At 46.5% G+C, this 16,870-nt stretch overlaps 1 protein-coding gene across 1 annotated transcript in view; it reads right to left on the reverse strand.

Annotated features, from left to right (window-relative positions):
* Positions 1-16,870, reverse strand: part of LOC143956572 (B2 bradykinin receptor-like) — a 49,165-nt gene that overhangs the window by 19,276 nt on the left and 13,019 nt on the right. The window lies entirely within an intron of this gene.

Below are 16,870 nucleotides of genomic sequence, written 5' to 3' on the forward strand. Positions count from 1 at the left end.
AGGGCGCCCCCCAGTCTGGGTGGGGTTTGACCTTGGGCCTGGGCTTGGGTGCAGTCAGGAACACCTTCATGAACGCATGAAGGGGTCCTGGGGCAGAGGCACAAGAGAGAGCAAAGAGAGCACAGCGGAAGAGAGCACTATTAAGAGACTCCAGAGAGGACAACTGGTCGTAGCAAAGAGGGTTGGTGAGTGAGCACAGTCAGAAGGATTGGGGAGGCACGCCTCAGAGGACTGGAAGCATGCAGTCCGAGATGGGTACAGAACCAGAAGTGTGGACTGTGGTGAAAGGGGCAGCTAGGAAGGCTGGCGTGGCTGCAGAGATCGGGAAATGTCTCACTGCCTGTGATTAGCACAGCGCTGCGCCAACTTCCTGGCGGGCTCTGCACGTGGAGCGTGCGAACACGCCTGAGCTCATCTCTACTGTGCAGTACAGAAATGATCTGTTTCTGCTGTTCTCATGTCAATGACTCACACATCGAGCTCTTTACTGCCACCTCAGGCTACTATGTGCATGTGCACCCCTCGTGTGACAGTGATCTGCCTGTACTCTGCTTCTCAGCAACAAGTCAGCTTTGTGAAAACGAGCCGGGACCGGGTAGGAAGCTACAAGTAGGGGCTGTGACAGTAAGGGAGGGGGGCTGTTTGTGTACAGGGAGGGGCCAGAGGCTTGTGTATGTACAGATTTGTGTATGTGGGGCTGCCTCATATACAGGTGTGTGTGGGTGGCTCACATATATACAGGGGGGTATGTGTGTTGGGGGGGGTGGCTCACATATATACAGGTGTGTGTGTGGCTCACATATATACAGGGGGGTGTGTGTGTTGGGGGGGGTGGCTCACATATATACAGGTGTGTGTGGCTCACATATATACAGGGGGGTGTGTGTGTTGGGGGGGGTGGCTCACATATATACAGATGTGTGTGCGGGGGGGGGGGGCGCTGACATATATACAGGTGTGTGGGGGGGTGGCTGACATATATACAGGTGTCTGTGTGGGGGGGCGCTGACATATATATACAGGTGTGTGTGTGTGGGGGGTGGCTGACATATATACAGGTGTGTGTGTGTGGGGGGGGGGTCGCTGACATATATATAGGTGTGTGTGTGTGTGGGGGGGGGGTGCTGACATATATAGGTGTGTGTGTGGGGGGGGGGTGCTGACATATATAGGTGTGTGTGTGGGGGGGTGCTGACATATATATGTGTGTGGGGGGGTGCTGACATATATATGTGTGTGGGGGGGGGGGGGGCGCTGACATATATATATAGGTGTATGTGTGGGGGGGGGGGATGCTGACATATATATGTGTGTGGGGGGCGCTGACATATATATAGGTGTGTGTGTGGGGGGGTGCTGACATATATATAGGTGTGTGTGTGGGGGGGGGTGCTGACATATATATAGGTGTGTGTGTGGGGGGGGGTGCTGACATATATATATAGGTGTGTGTGGGGGGAGGGTCTGATATATATACAGGTGTGAGGGGGGCTGACAATTATACATGTTTGGGGGCAGATGACATATGTACAGGTGTGTGGGGGGGCGGCTGACATATATACAGGATTGGGGGTGGGCTGAGTGCGTACAGGTGAGGTGGCCGATGTGTGGATTCGGTAGGATGGCCCATAGGCAAGCCCTGGGATATGTTGGTGGTCAGGCCCGGGGGGGCAGGGGGGTGTGACCCAAGCCTAAAGCTGTGTAAGGGGCCCAAAAATTTCTAATGGGTGCCCTGGTGGTAACTATAGGCACAGTGACTCCAGAACTCATTCTATGAATAGGCCTTGCTGCTTTGCAAACAGTGATCAAAGAAAGTCACTTATATCATAGACAGTACTTCCAATCAGGAGTACAGGAATGCCACGTTATAGCTGCTAAATTACAGATCGGTACTGAGCATGATGGTGGTCTCTGGCAGAAAAATTTTGGATCTATAGCCTGAAAAAAAACATAGGAATCCCTCATAATGAAGAAGGCATTATCAGGTGAGCATGCACTGTACAAAGAGCACACACAACCAACAGATGGCCTATAACTGGAAGGCAGCGTGAGCGCATAGTAAGGTGAATGCAAGAAAGACCTTTCCATCCTGCAATTTCCATTTTTCCAGTCTGTGTCATTTTAAACAGGAAAGGCTGTTGATAATAACAGTCTGAAAATACTCTGAAATAGGAGCTTTGTGTTGCTAAGCATAAGCAAAGGTGTTGCACCCATACACAAATGATTCTGAACCTGGACACGGAATGCCACTATGCCTGTGCCAATGGAAATTAAACTTTGTGTGCCACGAAGGGTGTCTGATCAGGGTCAACGCTGACTTTTAAGAGGAAGTAAACCCTGATGGGTGTTACTTCCTCTTTCATTCCCTGCAAAGGTAAAGCATAATGGACTACTATGCATCGCATCGCATCGCATCACATAGTAGTCCATTATGTGTCACTTACCTGACACAGGAGCCAGCGAAGTCACAGCTGTCCCCTGTAGTCCGGCGCATCCATCTTCTCGGTGGGGTCTCGCCGCTCCGCCGCTGTCATTCGGCAAAGCCGCGATGATGTCACTCCCGCGCATCTGCACGGGAGCCGCCACTCGCAGCATATCGCCGTTGACCGCGGCGCGCTCAGTGCGCCTGCGCGCCGCTGTCTACGGCGCATGCGCCGTAGACAGCGGTGCCTGTCTTTCGGCAAATATCTCCTAAACCGTGTAGGTTTAGGAGATATTTCTTGGACCTACAGGTAAGCCTTAATCTAGGCTTACCTGTAGGTCAAAGTGTGTTGTAAGGGTTTACAGCCACTTTAACATTGCACCTATTTAGATTAATGTATAGTTTGGAGATGTTATTTAAATCTTTGGGGTCATATAACATTACAATGCTTTCTTTTTTAATTTATGTTTGTAAACCATGATTTTAACTCTATCCAATGAAAAACTTTTTACAAATTCTATGTGTGTGCCTATAAAGTCCATTTTCCAATTTCCAATCCCTTTTTTTTCCAAACAATATTGGTATATTGTTATCTGTGCATCTACAGTGTCACCCTGTGAGGATAAACCCAAAAATTCTATGTCTGGTCATTAGTAGGGATAATGAATGGCCTCACATATTACTACAAGTCCCAGGAGAGGATGGAGAACTACAAGTCCCAGGAGAGGATAGAGAACTACAAGCCCCAGGAGAGGATAGAGAACTAAAAGCCCCAGGAGAGGATGGAGAACTACAAGCCCCAGGAGAGGATAGAGAACTAAAAGCCCCAGGGGAGGATGGAGAACTACAAGCCCCAGGGGAGGATGGAGAACTACAAGCCCCAGGAGAGGATGGAGAACTACAAGCCCCAGGAGAGGATAGAGAACTACAAGCCCCAGGAGAGGATGGAGAACTACAGGTCCCAGGAGAAGATGGAGAACTACAAGCCCCAGGAGAGGATGGAGAACTACAAGTCCCAGGGGAGGATGGAGAACTACAAGCCCCAGGGGAGGATGGAGAACTACAAGCCCCAGGGGAGGATGGAGAACTACAGGCCCCAGGAGAGGATTGAGAACTACAAGCCCCAGGAGAGGATGGAGAACTGCAAGCCCCACGAGAGGATGGAGAACTGCAAGCCCCAGGAGAGGATGGAGAACTACAAGCCCCAGGGGAGGATGGAGAACTACAAGCCCCAGGAGAGGATAGAGAACTACAAGCCCCAGGAGAGGATGGAGAACTACAGGTCCCAGGAGAAGATGGAGAACTACAAGCCCCAGGGGAGGATGGAGAACTACAAGCCCCAGGAGAGGATGGAGAAGTCCCAGCAGGTAGGGAATGGGTTAACCTGATCTATTCAGGAGGTGGTGAAGAAGGTAAAAATCCCAGCAGGTCATAGTATATGTCTCCAAGGAGGATGACTGGCCATGTGATACTGGGACTTTTAGTCCAAGACATTGGGAATTGAATAAACCCGCAGATGTATAACTATGAGTCCCAGCAGACTAAAGTACAAAACTGTAAGGAGGTTATCTCCCATGTCTTCTTTTTGCATTGCTGGGACTTGTAGTCCTATATAATGGCAATCAACTCAAGTTCCACCAAATGATGTAGAACTGCAAGTCCCAGCAGGTTATAGCATGGTGCTACAGGGCTCCAAGGAGGATAGGTGCCCATGTGATTCTGGGAGTTGTAATCCCATACATAGGGGATTACATGAACCGAAGGCCCAGGAGAGGATGTAGAACTAGTCCCAGCAGGTTATAGTATATGGAGGATGGGTGCCTATGTGATGCTGGGACTTGTAGTCCCATACATATGGGAATTGCATAAACCTAAGTGCTGCAGAGGATGTAGAACTACAAGTCCCAGCAGATTATAGTATAAGACTCCCAACGTGGGTTAGCTTCCATGTCCTTTTTTTATTTTGCATTGCTGGGACCTGTAGTCCTATACAATGGCAATGCCATCAGCTCGAGTCCCAGCAGATGTAGAACTACAAGTCCCAGCAGGTTACAGTATAAGGCTCCAAAATGCTCATCACCGTCATGCAGCGGCGTTATGGTGTGCAATCTGTTGCAAACGCTGTGAGAGGCACAGCCAATCACTGTGCGGGATAAATATATTTGGATTTTGCACACATTCACACTTTTCTCAATGGTTCTGTCCTACGGTCTTCTTTTTTTTTTTCGGGGGGGGGGGGGGGGGGGGCACTTCAGAATTCTCTGTCTGTAGGCTTCTGAGATGTAAATGTCTAAGGTGTATTATAATGTACGTTTCTGAGTTCAGATACTTTTTAACCACTTAACTTTTGGAAGATTTACCCCCCCTTTATGACCAGGCCAATTTTTTATGTTACTTTAACTGACAATGGCGCGGTTGTGCCATACTGTAACCAAATAACAACATTTTTGTCTTTTTTTTCCCCATTAATAGAGCTTTCTTTTGGTGGTATTTGATCACCTCTGTTTTTATTTTTTGCATCATAGACAAAGAACGACCGTCAATTTTGAAAAAAATAAAAATAAACAATGTTTTTTACTTATAAGTGGGACTGAGATATTGCGGCGGACAAATTGAACACCGACACTTTTTGGGAACCAGCGACACTAATACAGCGATCAGCTCTAAAAATATGCACTGCCACTGTACTAATGACACTGGCTGGGAAGGGGTTGACATCACGGCCGGAAAAAAAAAAATACGCAAAACGTGGCAAAATCGTGGTAAAAACGCGTGTCCAAAAAACGTGACAAGCACCGCAAAAACGCTCAAAAGCAACATGCATAGATGTGAATCGAGCCTTAGGCCTGGTTCATGCCTATGCATTTTTTACTACAGTCCATTTAACATGGTTCCCTATGGATGTAGTTCACATCTGTGCATTTTATGGAAGGGGACTTTTTTTCAGGTTTTTGGTTCCATAGACTTCAATGGATAAAAAAAAAACGTGTATTGAAAAATGCGAAATGCACCTGGAATAGGCAAACTGCAAACCTGCATAGGTGTGAACCACGCCTCAAAGAAAGACCCCCCCCACTCAGCATTAGATCACAATCAACTTTATTGTTAAAGCGGGAGTCCGCCGGGAGTGCGCGTTTTTTTTTTTTTTAAAAGCCAGCAGCTACAAATACTGCAGCTGCTGACTTTTAAAATAAGGACACTTACCCGCCCAGCGCGCCCGCGATGTCGGCACCCGAAGCCGATCTCTCGATCATCTCTCGGGTGCTGCCGCCGCCATCTTGGGTATGGGAATCAGGAAGTGGAGCCTTTCGGCTTCATTTCCCGGTTCCCTACTGCGCATGCGCGAGTCACGCTGCGCAATGAGGATGGACCCGCTGCCTCTGGGATCTGTGTGTTTCCCAGCAGGCAGCGGGGGACTTTCGGAAAGGGGCCCCTTTCCGCAGAGAGCTATCCCGGAAGTGGGTGCAGATACCTGTACTGTACAGGTACCTGCACCCCCTCCCCCCTGAAAGGTGCCAATTGTGGCGCCAGAGGGGGGGAGGATTCCGATGAGCGGAGGTCCACTTTAGGGTGGACCTCCGCTTTAAGCCAGTGACAACCACTTCAAGAAGAACCTCATCTGACATAGTACTCCGGGTTTTATAAACACTCTGTTGCTGGTCACATTCATTGAAGTATTTACCATTTCAGTGAGCTGGAAAGCTGTCTGGTCCTAGGAGGAGTCTCTGGCGACTGTACAAAAAATAAAAAATAAAATAAACCAGGAGAGACAAACATTCCAAAATTAACATCTCCACCTCTCCCTGTTCCACTCTTCAATGTTTCCAGTGACAGATTACCATTTACTATAGCAATCCTCCCCAGGGTGCATAAAAAAATCTATGATTTTTATTAAAAAAATAAAAATAAAAAAGTCTGCTTTTTTGATTTAAATCTGATTTCTTTTTTATTTAAATCGATTTTTTTTTTTTTGATTTTTATCAAATTTCTTTTAATAAAATGTTTTTGGAGTAAAAATCTACCTAAAGATAGTTTTCTTTTTAAAATACATTAATCGTTATGTTTATTCAGCATGAAATGGAGCTTAGTTATGTAGCATGAGGCTGTATTTTCTGCAATATTTACATTTTTGGTAAACTCATTCAATGAATCCAAGCTCTGCAAGCTGAGATAACATGCACTGCCCTGATGCATTCACACAATTTCACAGTAACCGTGAGATAAAACAAAGTTCAGGAATATTCCTTTATCCCATTTGTTTTGCAAATCTATGTGCACTACAAACTGTATGATTGAATCGGTTCTGATGTCGCTGTTTTACTAACCTGACAGCTTATTGTTCTAAATAGGAAACCTTCATTTTGTTTACGAATATTAAATATTCTAACTACCAGCAAGAATAAGTCCTTACATTTAAAGAGCACCTGTCATTTCTGTTCCATCATGGCAGCGCCTGTTAGCGGGCGTTCCACTCACCTGCTGCCGCCACGTCCCTCACCTTGTTGTGTCACTGCCGCATCACCAGCCGTCCCATTAAAGTGAATGGGACTGTCGGTGAGTCTACAGCGGGTCAGAGGAGAAGCCCCTGCGGGACAGAGATGATAGTTGCTCTTTTAAAAAAATTATGATTTAACCACTTGCTGACCAGCCGCCACAGATTTACTGTGGCAGAATGGCACAGCTGGGCGAAATGATGTTGGGTTACATTGCTTCGCACTGTTGCCACTAGGGGCGCGCGTGCGCCGCTGCTTGCCCCCCCCCCCCCCAGCCGATGCAAGTGCCCGGCGGGTGCGATTGGTGGCGGGCTCCCACGATCGCTTGTGACACACTGATTTTCTGAGGGGAGAAGAGACTGATCGTGTGTTCATACAAGGCATGAACAGCGATCTGTCATCTCCCCTAGTCAGTCCGATCCCCCCCTTCAGTTAGAACACAGAGAGGGAACACAGTTAACCCCTTGATCGCTCCCTAGTGTTTAACCCCTTCCCTGCCAGTGACATTTTTACAGTAATCAATGCATTTTTATAGCACTGATCGCTGTATAAATGGCAATGGTTCCAAAAATTGTGTCAAAAGTGTCCGATGCGTCCGCCATAATGTCGCAGTCCCGATTTAAAAATTCACTGATCGCCGCCATTACTAATAAAAAATAAAATAATAATAATAAAAATGCTATAAATCTATCCCCTATTTTGTAGACGCTATAACTTTTGAGCAAACCAATCAATATACGCTTATTGCTATTTTTATTACCAAAAATATGTAGAAGAATACGTATGGGCCTAAACTGAGAACAAAATTAGCTTTTTAAAAAAATTAAAATAAAAATGGGGATATTTATTATAGCAAAAAGTACAAAATATTGTGTTTTTTTTTCAAAGTTGTTGCTCTGCTTAAAGCGCAAAAAAAAAAAAAAAAAACACGGAGGCAATCAAATACCACCAAAAGAAAGCTCCACTTGTGGGAAAAAAAAAAAAAAAAACGTCAATTTTGTTTGGGTACAGCGCCGCACGACCGCACACTTGTAATTTAAAGCAACGCAGAGCTGAATCGCAAAAAAAAAATCCCCGGTCATTGAGCAGCCAAATCTTGTGGGGCTGAAGCGGTTAAATAAAGCCTTTTTTACTAGTGATTTAAATCAAATCCACCCTGATCCTCCCTGACAGTTTATGGTTATTATTAGATGTGGTCATAGCAGGGGAGACTTATAGGCATTAATTGCTTCATTTACACCTGTTGGATATCTGAGTCTACTTTCGCTCCTGCTGTGAACCATTTTAAAGGACAATCCCCTAGACTGCTGTAGCGGCCATAACCCTTTGCAGGGCGGCCTTGACTGATTGGGCTTACCTGTTACCTCCACTCGGCTTGTTCTTCCAGGTCTAGGGGTTCCCAGGGTTGATACCCAACAAGTTTGGACGCTGACACCAATAAAGTCCTTTTGAAAGGTTTTTATTTGCAGGGGTAACATCTAAATAACAAAGTCTCGTATGGGAACAGAGGGCACGGGTGAAGAACTCAGGCCCCTTGAACTGCAGACATAACAAAGTCTCTAGTACCACCCAGAGAGTAACCACTCGCAGCTGGGCACTTCAAGGCTGAACAGATCTCTAGCCAGAGATTGTGGCAATCGGCGCTTTGACTCAGAACTTGTGAAATCTCTGACCTTGAAAAAGTTGTATCTGAAAGTGAACAGGAACCTTTTTCCTCAGTACCTGGAACGTTCTCTGTCTCCTTGATAGTACTGGAAAAAGCGTGGATTCGCCAATGTCCTTCCCAACTCAGCAACCAGGCACTTCTCAGGATGCCAGCTTGCCGGTGTTCTGGCAGATAGTGTCCTGCCATCATATAGTGTCCGCCCCGTACTGCGCATGCACAGTACGGGGCAGAAGAAGCTTCGGAAAATCTCCGAAGATGAACGCCGCCTGCGCCGTGAGTGGAGGTGGTAGCCCCACCATCCAAGCGGACATAGGGTTTGGAAACTTAGAGGGCCCCTCGCGGGCGAGCTTCGCTTGCCACGCTTCGGCCTCGCTGCGCTCGGCTCTTTTATATTCCAACTCTATGTCCACTTGGATGGTGGGGATAGAACCTGCACTCATGGCGCAGGCGCCTTTCATCTTTGGGTATCTTCAGAATCTATGTGTGCTGTGTACTGCGCATGCGCAGTACACAGCGGACACTATCCGATGGGGGACCATATATGATAGGACACCGGCCCTCCTCCGAAGAGTCCTCCCCCCGTCACTTCCACGAGCTGCGGTGCCCCTCCAAGCCGAGAGCACACCCGGACGCCTTGAATCCTCCCTCGGTTACTTCGCCTCGGACCAGCCAGTTCCGAGACTCGGGAACAGACGGATCCCTACCCCAGACCAGGCGGGTCTATTGGGGTTAGCCAACCGAAGCATGTTGCGGAGCGACGGACGCTCCCGTGACCGGGACCCCTCGCGGGGGCTACCCCGGTCCAGAATCAAGAACAGACCGCTAGGGCCTCACGAACTGACCACCCGTAAAACACATGACCTCAACATCTTAAGTACCCCTCCCAGACTCCTCAGCGGGGCCCCGGCACTCCCACTGTGATTGGCTCAGAGGAAGCGGATACCCAAAACATCCAACCAGGCCTGGTTCTGAGCCTGTCATGTGCACCTCACTGTACACATGACCAGGCAGAACTCCAACACAGCCCAGCCAAACTGATGCCAAAGTTACACCTACATAATTATGTCATCATGTCAAAAAATGTCATCCGCTACACTGCAAATCACAATGTAGAACTGTAGCATCGAAACAATTTTGCTAGTAAGCTTTTTTTCTTCATTCCCTGTTTTACTAGTATATTTTCTTTTCCCTAGCACTGCATGTAGAGCAGTATACACCTCCAGCGTCTATCAAATAGAAAAGAATGGAGCCTAGTGCCCTAGTGCCAGGCCGTGCCAATGAAAGCCTTCGCAGCAGGTAATAGCTCAGCTCCTATGAAGTTGGTATAAAAAGCTGTGGACTGGCAAAAGGGAATGCAGGGCTGTCATGGCTGAAACAGGACAAACCCAGAGGAAATGTACACTTATACACAACACACCTACACATTATGCAAGTGCAATATTGTAGGTTTGGATACATTTTTTAAGCTTCAGCTATTGAGCTCTATAAAGAAGTACAAATGTACAAATTTTGAATACATTTCAAATCGAATTTGAATACTTTTAAAATCAAATGCAAATAGTTTTCGAATCAAATTCAAATTTCCAAAGAGAATAAAATAGAATAGAAAATAAAAGAACAGAATGGAAAAGAATAGAAAAGAATAAAAAGGAAAAGAATGGAAAATAAAAGAACAGAATGGAAAAGAATAGAAAAGAGTATAATGGAAAAGAATGGAAAATAAAAGAACAGAATGGAAAAGAATAGAAGAGAATAAAAAGGAAAAGAATGGAAAATAAAATAACAGAATGGAAAAGAATGGAAAATAAAAGAACAGAATGGAAAAGAATAGAAAAGAATAAAAAGGAAAAGAATGGAAAATAAAAGAACAGAATGGAAAAGAATAGAAAAGAATAAAAAGGAAAAGAATGGAAAATAAAAGAACAGAATGGAAAAGAATAGAAAAGAATAAAAAGGAAAAGAATGGAAAATAAAATAACAGAATGGAAAAGATTAGAAAAGAATAAAAAGGAAAAGAATGGAAAATAAAAGAACAGAATGGAAAAGAATAGAAAAGAGTATAATGGAAAAGAATGGAAAATAAAAGAACAGAATAAAATATAAAATAAAGATATAGAATATAATAGAATGAAAAAACATAATAGAAAGAATATAGCCATTCAATAATAGAATAATTTTGAAATACAATGGAAAAGAATAGAAAATAAAAGAATAGAACATGATTTTAAAAAAAAACAATCAAATAGAATATAATCAATATAACCATTTCCCAAAAGTCGAATAAAACACATTTGAATTTGAATAGAAAAAAATTGATTTAAATAGAATATGAACTAAGAGAACAGAAATGACTAGAATTGAAAAGAATAGAATAAAATAAACCCATAGAATAGAATGTATATAACCATCTTCTGAAATTTGAATTTAGAATAGAATAGAAAATAAAAGAATAGAACAGAATAAAAAAACAATAGAATAGAAAGAATATAACTATTTCCTAAAATCTGAATAAAATTAATTTTAATAGAATTAAAAAGAATAAATTAGAATAGAATATAAAATAAAAGAATAGGATTGACTAGAATAGAAAAGATTAGAATAGAAAAACTATAGAATAGAAAGTATATAACCATCTTCTGAAATTCGAATTTCAAATAGAATAAATTTGAATTCAAATAGAACAGAAAAGAATATAAAATACAATAAAATAATTGAATAGAAAAGAATAGAACAGCATAAATAATAGAAAAGAATATAATAGAATGTGCATGTGTGGGGTTCCTCCGGGTTCTCCGGTTTCCTCCCACACTCCAAAGACATGTTGGTAGGTTAATTGGCTTCTGTCTAAATTGGCCCCAGTATGTGTATGTATGAATATCAGTTAGGGACCTTAGATAGTAAGCTCCTTGAGGGTAGGGACTGATGTGAATGTACAATGTATATGTAAAGCATGACGGTAGCACATGAAATAAATACAAATTAAAAAAATAGAATGAATATAACCATTTTCCGATTATTTTAATATATATAATTAATAAAGTCAAATTAGAATAGAATATCAAATAAAATAAAAGAATAGAATGGAATAGAATATAACCGTCTTCCAAAATTCAAATTTCGAAATTAATAAAATTTTAAATGCAATTCGAATGGCATTCGAAAAATTTGAATCTATTTCAATTTGAATAAATTTAAATTCAGAAAATGAATTAAACTAACAAATTTAACAAAAGCAAAACAAAGCATATTTTCCGTTCTGCACATGTCTATAAAGAAGTGGCTTTTTTTCAGCAAAAAGTAAAAAAACAGTATATAAACCCCAAAACAAAAATGTTATATATTGCAGCTTACTCTTACTTACTCTTAACCACTTGCCGCCCGCCATATAGCAAAATGACGGCGGCAAAGTGGTTTTAATATCCTTACCGGATGTCATGTGACGTGATCAGGATATTAAGAGCCGCTGCGCGCCCCCTGCTCTGACACCCCGCAACTACGATCTCGGTAAAGAGTCTCCGGGACAGAGGCTCTTTACCACGTGATCAGCCATGTCCAATAATGGCTGATCCGAGTGTAAATAGGAAGAGCCGGTGATCAGCTCTCCTCTACTCGCATCTGACAGACACGAGTGAGGAAAAGCCGATCGGCTGTTCCTCTGACAGGGGGGGTCTGTGCTGATCGATTATCAGCGCAGCCCCCCCCCCCCCGGAGGATGTCCACACTGGACCACCAGGACGCCACCAGACCACCAGGGATGCCCAGCACCAGGTATGCCACCCTAGACCACCAGGGATGCCAGTCAGTGCCCACGATGGATGCCAATCAGTACCCACAATGGATGCCAATCAGTGCCCACAATGGGCTTCACTGATTGGCATGCATTATTATTATTTGGCACTGGCATCCATCAGTACAATATAATACAATGCGTCCTATCAGTGCCCATCCGTGCCGCCTATCAGTGCCCATCTGTGCTGCCTATCCATGCCCATCTGTGCCACCTATTCATGCCCATCCATGCCAATCCGTGCTAGCTATCAGTGCCAATTTGTGCCACCTATCAGTGCCCATCCATGTCGCCCATCAGTGCCACCTATCAGTGCCACAATTTAGTGCCCATCAATGCCACCTCATCAATGCCACTTCATTGGTGCCACCTCATCGGTGCACACCAGTGCCACCTTATCAGTGCCCGTCAGTGCAGCCCCATCAATGCCCATCAGTGAAGGAGAAAACTTGCTTATTTACAAAGTTTTGAAACTGAAACAAAAAAAAATTCTGTATTTTTTTATTTATTTAGCAAAAAATAAAAACCGTAGAGGTGATCAAATACCACCAAAAGAAAGCTCTATTTGTGAGAAAAAAATGATAAAAATTTCATTTGGGTACAGTGTAGCATGACCGCGCAATTGTCATTCAAAGTGCGACAGCGCTGAAAGCTGAAAATTGGTCTGGGCAGGAAGGTGCCCGGTATTGAAGTGGTTAAAGATTACTCTTAATCTTTCGATGCAGTGGCTGCAATCATTTTCTTTTTCTTAGGCCGCGTACACACGGGCGGACTGTTCGCCCAACCTTGTCCGCTGAACAGTGTTTGGGCGGACAGTCCGCTCGTGTGTGGGCTTTCAGCGGACAGTTTCAGCGGACAGTTGGACGGACAAAGTCTTTCGGAAATTCCGAAAAACTGTCCGCTGAAACTGTGTTTGAGCGAACAGTCCGCCTGTGTGTGGGCCTGTCCGCTGTACTTTCGAAATGAGCGGACTGTTCCCGCTCGGAAAGTCCGCCCATTTCGAGCGCGTGTACAGGTAGGCGGGGCCCGCGAAGGAGACGTCGCGGGCTCCGCCGCCTGGAATGGGCTTAAAGGGGAACCCCAACGCCGAAAAAAATCGGCGTGGGGGTTCCCCCAAAGTCCACACCAGACCCTTGTCCGAGCACGCTACCCGGCCGGCCAGGAAAGGGGGGCAAGCGAGCGCGCCCCCCCTCCTGAGCCGTACCAGGCCTCGTGCCCTCAACATGGGGGGGTGCCTTGGGGAAGGGGGGCCGCGCGGCCCCCCCACCCCAAAACACCTTGTCCCCATGTTGATGAGGACAAGGGCCTCTTCCCGACAACCCTGGCCGTTGGTTGTCGGGGTCTGCGGGCGGGGGGGCTTATCGGAATCCGGGAGCCCCCTTTAAGAAGGGGGCCCCCGGATACCGGCCCCCCACCCTATGTGAATGAGTATGGGGTACAATGTACCCCTACCCATTCACCTGTGAAATAAAGTACAAAAAAAAACACAACACAGGGAAAAAATATTTTATTGCACAGCTCCGGGGGTCTTCCGTCTTCGGGGGTCTTCTCGCCGGACTCCTCCGCTATGTGTGTGTAGCTCTTTTACTAGCGGAGGAGTCCGGCTTTCTTCCTCCCCGCCGCCGGCCTCTTCTCCCGACTTCGGGGGTCTTGTCCCCCTCTTCGGTTCTTCTGCCGGGCCACCGCGCCTTCTTCTAGCTCTTTTACAGGCGGTGGCCCGGTCTTCTGTCGCCGCTGCCTTCCGTTCTTCTGTCGCCGCCTTCGGTTCTTCTGCCGGGCCGCCGCGCCTTCTTGTAGCTCTTTTACAGGCGGTGGCCCGGTCTTCTGTCGCCGCCGCTGTCGTCGCCGCCGCCGCCGCCGCCTTCCGTTCTTGTTCTTCTTCTTGTTCTTCTTCTTGTTCTTCTTCTTCTTCCCCAGGAGATGTTGACTCGACGAGCTCTCCGGCCGGAATGCCAGAGCCGCGCTGTGCGGTCACTTATATAGTGACAATGGGGCGGTGTCACATGGTATATGTCACATGGGTTGGTCACATGGTGACCCCGCCCCCTTACGATGTCATAGTCCCCATGTGACATCAACCCATGTGACCAACCCATGTGACATATACCATGTGACACCGCCCCATTGTCACTATATAAGTGACCGCACAGCGCGGCTCTGGCATTCCGGCCGGAGAGCTCGTCGAGTCAACATCTCCTGGGGAAGAAGAAGAAGAACAAGAACGGAAGGCGGCGGCGGCGGCGGCGACGACAGCGGCGACAGAAGACCGGGCCACCGCCTGTAAAAGAGCTACAAGAAGGCGCGGTGGCCCGGCAGAAGAACCGAAGGCGGCGACAGAAGAACGGAAGGCAGCGGCGACAGAAGACCGGGCCACCGCCTGTAAAAGAGCTAGAAGAAGGCGCGGTGGCCCGGCAGAAGAACCGAAGAGGGGGACAAGACCCCCGAAGTCGGGAGAAGAGGCCGGCAGGGGGGAGGAAGAAAGCCGGACTCCTCCGCTAGTAAAAGAGCTACACACACATAGCGGAGGAGTCCGGCGAGAAGACCCCCGAAGACGGAAGACCCCCGGAGCTGTGCAATAAAATATTTTTTCCCTGTGTTGTGTTTTTTTTTTGGGTACTTTTATTTCACAGGTGAATGGGTAGGGTTACATTGTACCCCATACTCATTCACATAGGGTGGGGGGCCGGTATCCGGGGGCCCCCTTCTTAAAGGGGGCTCCCGGATTCCGATAAGCCCCCCGCCCGCAGACCCCGACAACCAACGGCCAGGGTTGTCGGGAAGAGGCCCTTGTCCTCATCAACATGGGGACAAGGTGCTTTGGGGTGGGGGGGCCGCGCGGCCCCCCCTTCCCCAAGGCACCCCCCCATGTTGAGGGCACGCGGCCTGGTACGGCTCAGGAGGGGGGGCGCGCTCGCTCGCCCCCCTTTCCTGGCCGGCCGGGTAGCGTGCTCGGACAAGGGTCTGGTGTGGACTTTGGGGGAACCCCCACGCCGATTTTTTTCGGCGTTGGGGTTCCCCTTTAAGCCCATTCCAGGCGGCGGAGCCCGCGACGTCTCCTTCGCGGGCCCCGCCTACCTGTACACGCGCTCGAAATGGGCGGATTTGCCTCCGCCTTAGGTGGGCGAGTCCGTTCATTTCAAAAGTTGAGCGGACTGTTTGGCAAACAGTTCGTTGAAACAGTCCGCTCGTGTGTGGGCAAGTCCGCTCATGCAAATTTTGAGCGGACTGTTTGCCGAAACTGTTTGACGAACAAGGTTGGGCAAACAGTCCGCGCGTGTGTACGCGGCCTTAGACTCTTTATCTGTAACTTCCTCAAACAGACCAAGTTGTGCAGCAACTAGAGGATTGAAGCAACCAGTAAACACCATCAGGCGTGCTTACAATGGTCAGCTTTTAATCATTTAGGTAAAACAGTTATCCCATTAAGGTAAAACCTTTATCCCAAAAGAGAAAAAAAAGCCTAAAAAATCAAATAAATGCAATCCCACATATAAGGATTAGTAAAGCTCAATATACTACATTTTTTTATTTTAATACCACGTTAAGATTAGCTTGATAAACATGTGAAAATTAGCCCAGAGCTCCATCTGAAATAGGTGTATGTGAAATATTGCATGTGACTATAAAATAATAAAAAAAAGATAAAAATAAAAATCCTAAAAAGAAAATGTCTTTTTAAAAAAAAATTGTTTTTAGCCTTGCAAAAAGAACAAAGGAAAAAAATATATACAAAAACAATAAGGATTCCCATTACCCTTCCTAGTACAGTGTCAGTGTACAGCCTGGGGTCTCCAAACTACAGCCTGGGGGCCAGATGCGGCCCTTTGCTAGCCTTCATCCGGCCCTTGGGGCACTATTACTCCCAGTGCAATGAGGCACTATTACTCCCACTGACACCAACAATGGGGCACTATTTCTTCCACTAATACCAACGATGGGGTATTACTCCCCCCTCCTACAGACCACCAATACTGAGCCGTATTTGTTCTCACTGGTGCTTGGCCCGGGGCATTTTCTACCCCCACTGGCCAGAATCCAGCCTCCTAGGGTCTAAAGGACGGTAAAGTGGCCCTTTGTTTAAAAAGTTTGGAGACCCCTTGTCAGAAACCATGAACCAGACCGAGACAGAAGTACAATTAAATCATACTTGTTTATTAATAAAAAATAAAGGGTAAATAGAGAAAGCGTAGTCAAAGCATAGCCAGAGTCCAGTAACCGTATCGAGTAGTCAGCCAGTCCAGAGTTCAATAACCAGATCGAGTAGTCAGCCAGGCCAGAAGTCAGGGATCCAAGTAGAGGAACAGCAAGCAGGATAAGGAGCCAGAAGGGATGTCAGCAAGCCAGTCTTTACACAGAACCGCAGGAGATGGTTTCTTGTGATGTGACCAAGGCGAAGGCAGAGGTGAAGTGAGCTGGAAGGCTTTAAGTAGGCAGGTCAGACGAGCATGATCAGGAACAGCTGGGTGACTGTGGAGAGAGAAGAGAGCTGGCAATTAGCCGAC

Source organism: Lithobates pipiens, unplaced genomic scaffold (genome assembly GCF_037356315.1).
Source record: "Lithobates pipiens isolate NorthernLeopardFrog02 unplaced genomic scaffold, aLitPip1_a1.2 Scaffold_37, whole genome shotgun sequence".
Classification (NCBI taxonomy): domain Eukaryota; kingdom Metazoa; phylum Chordata; class Amphibia; order Anura; family Ranidae; genus Lithobates; species Lithobates pipiens.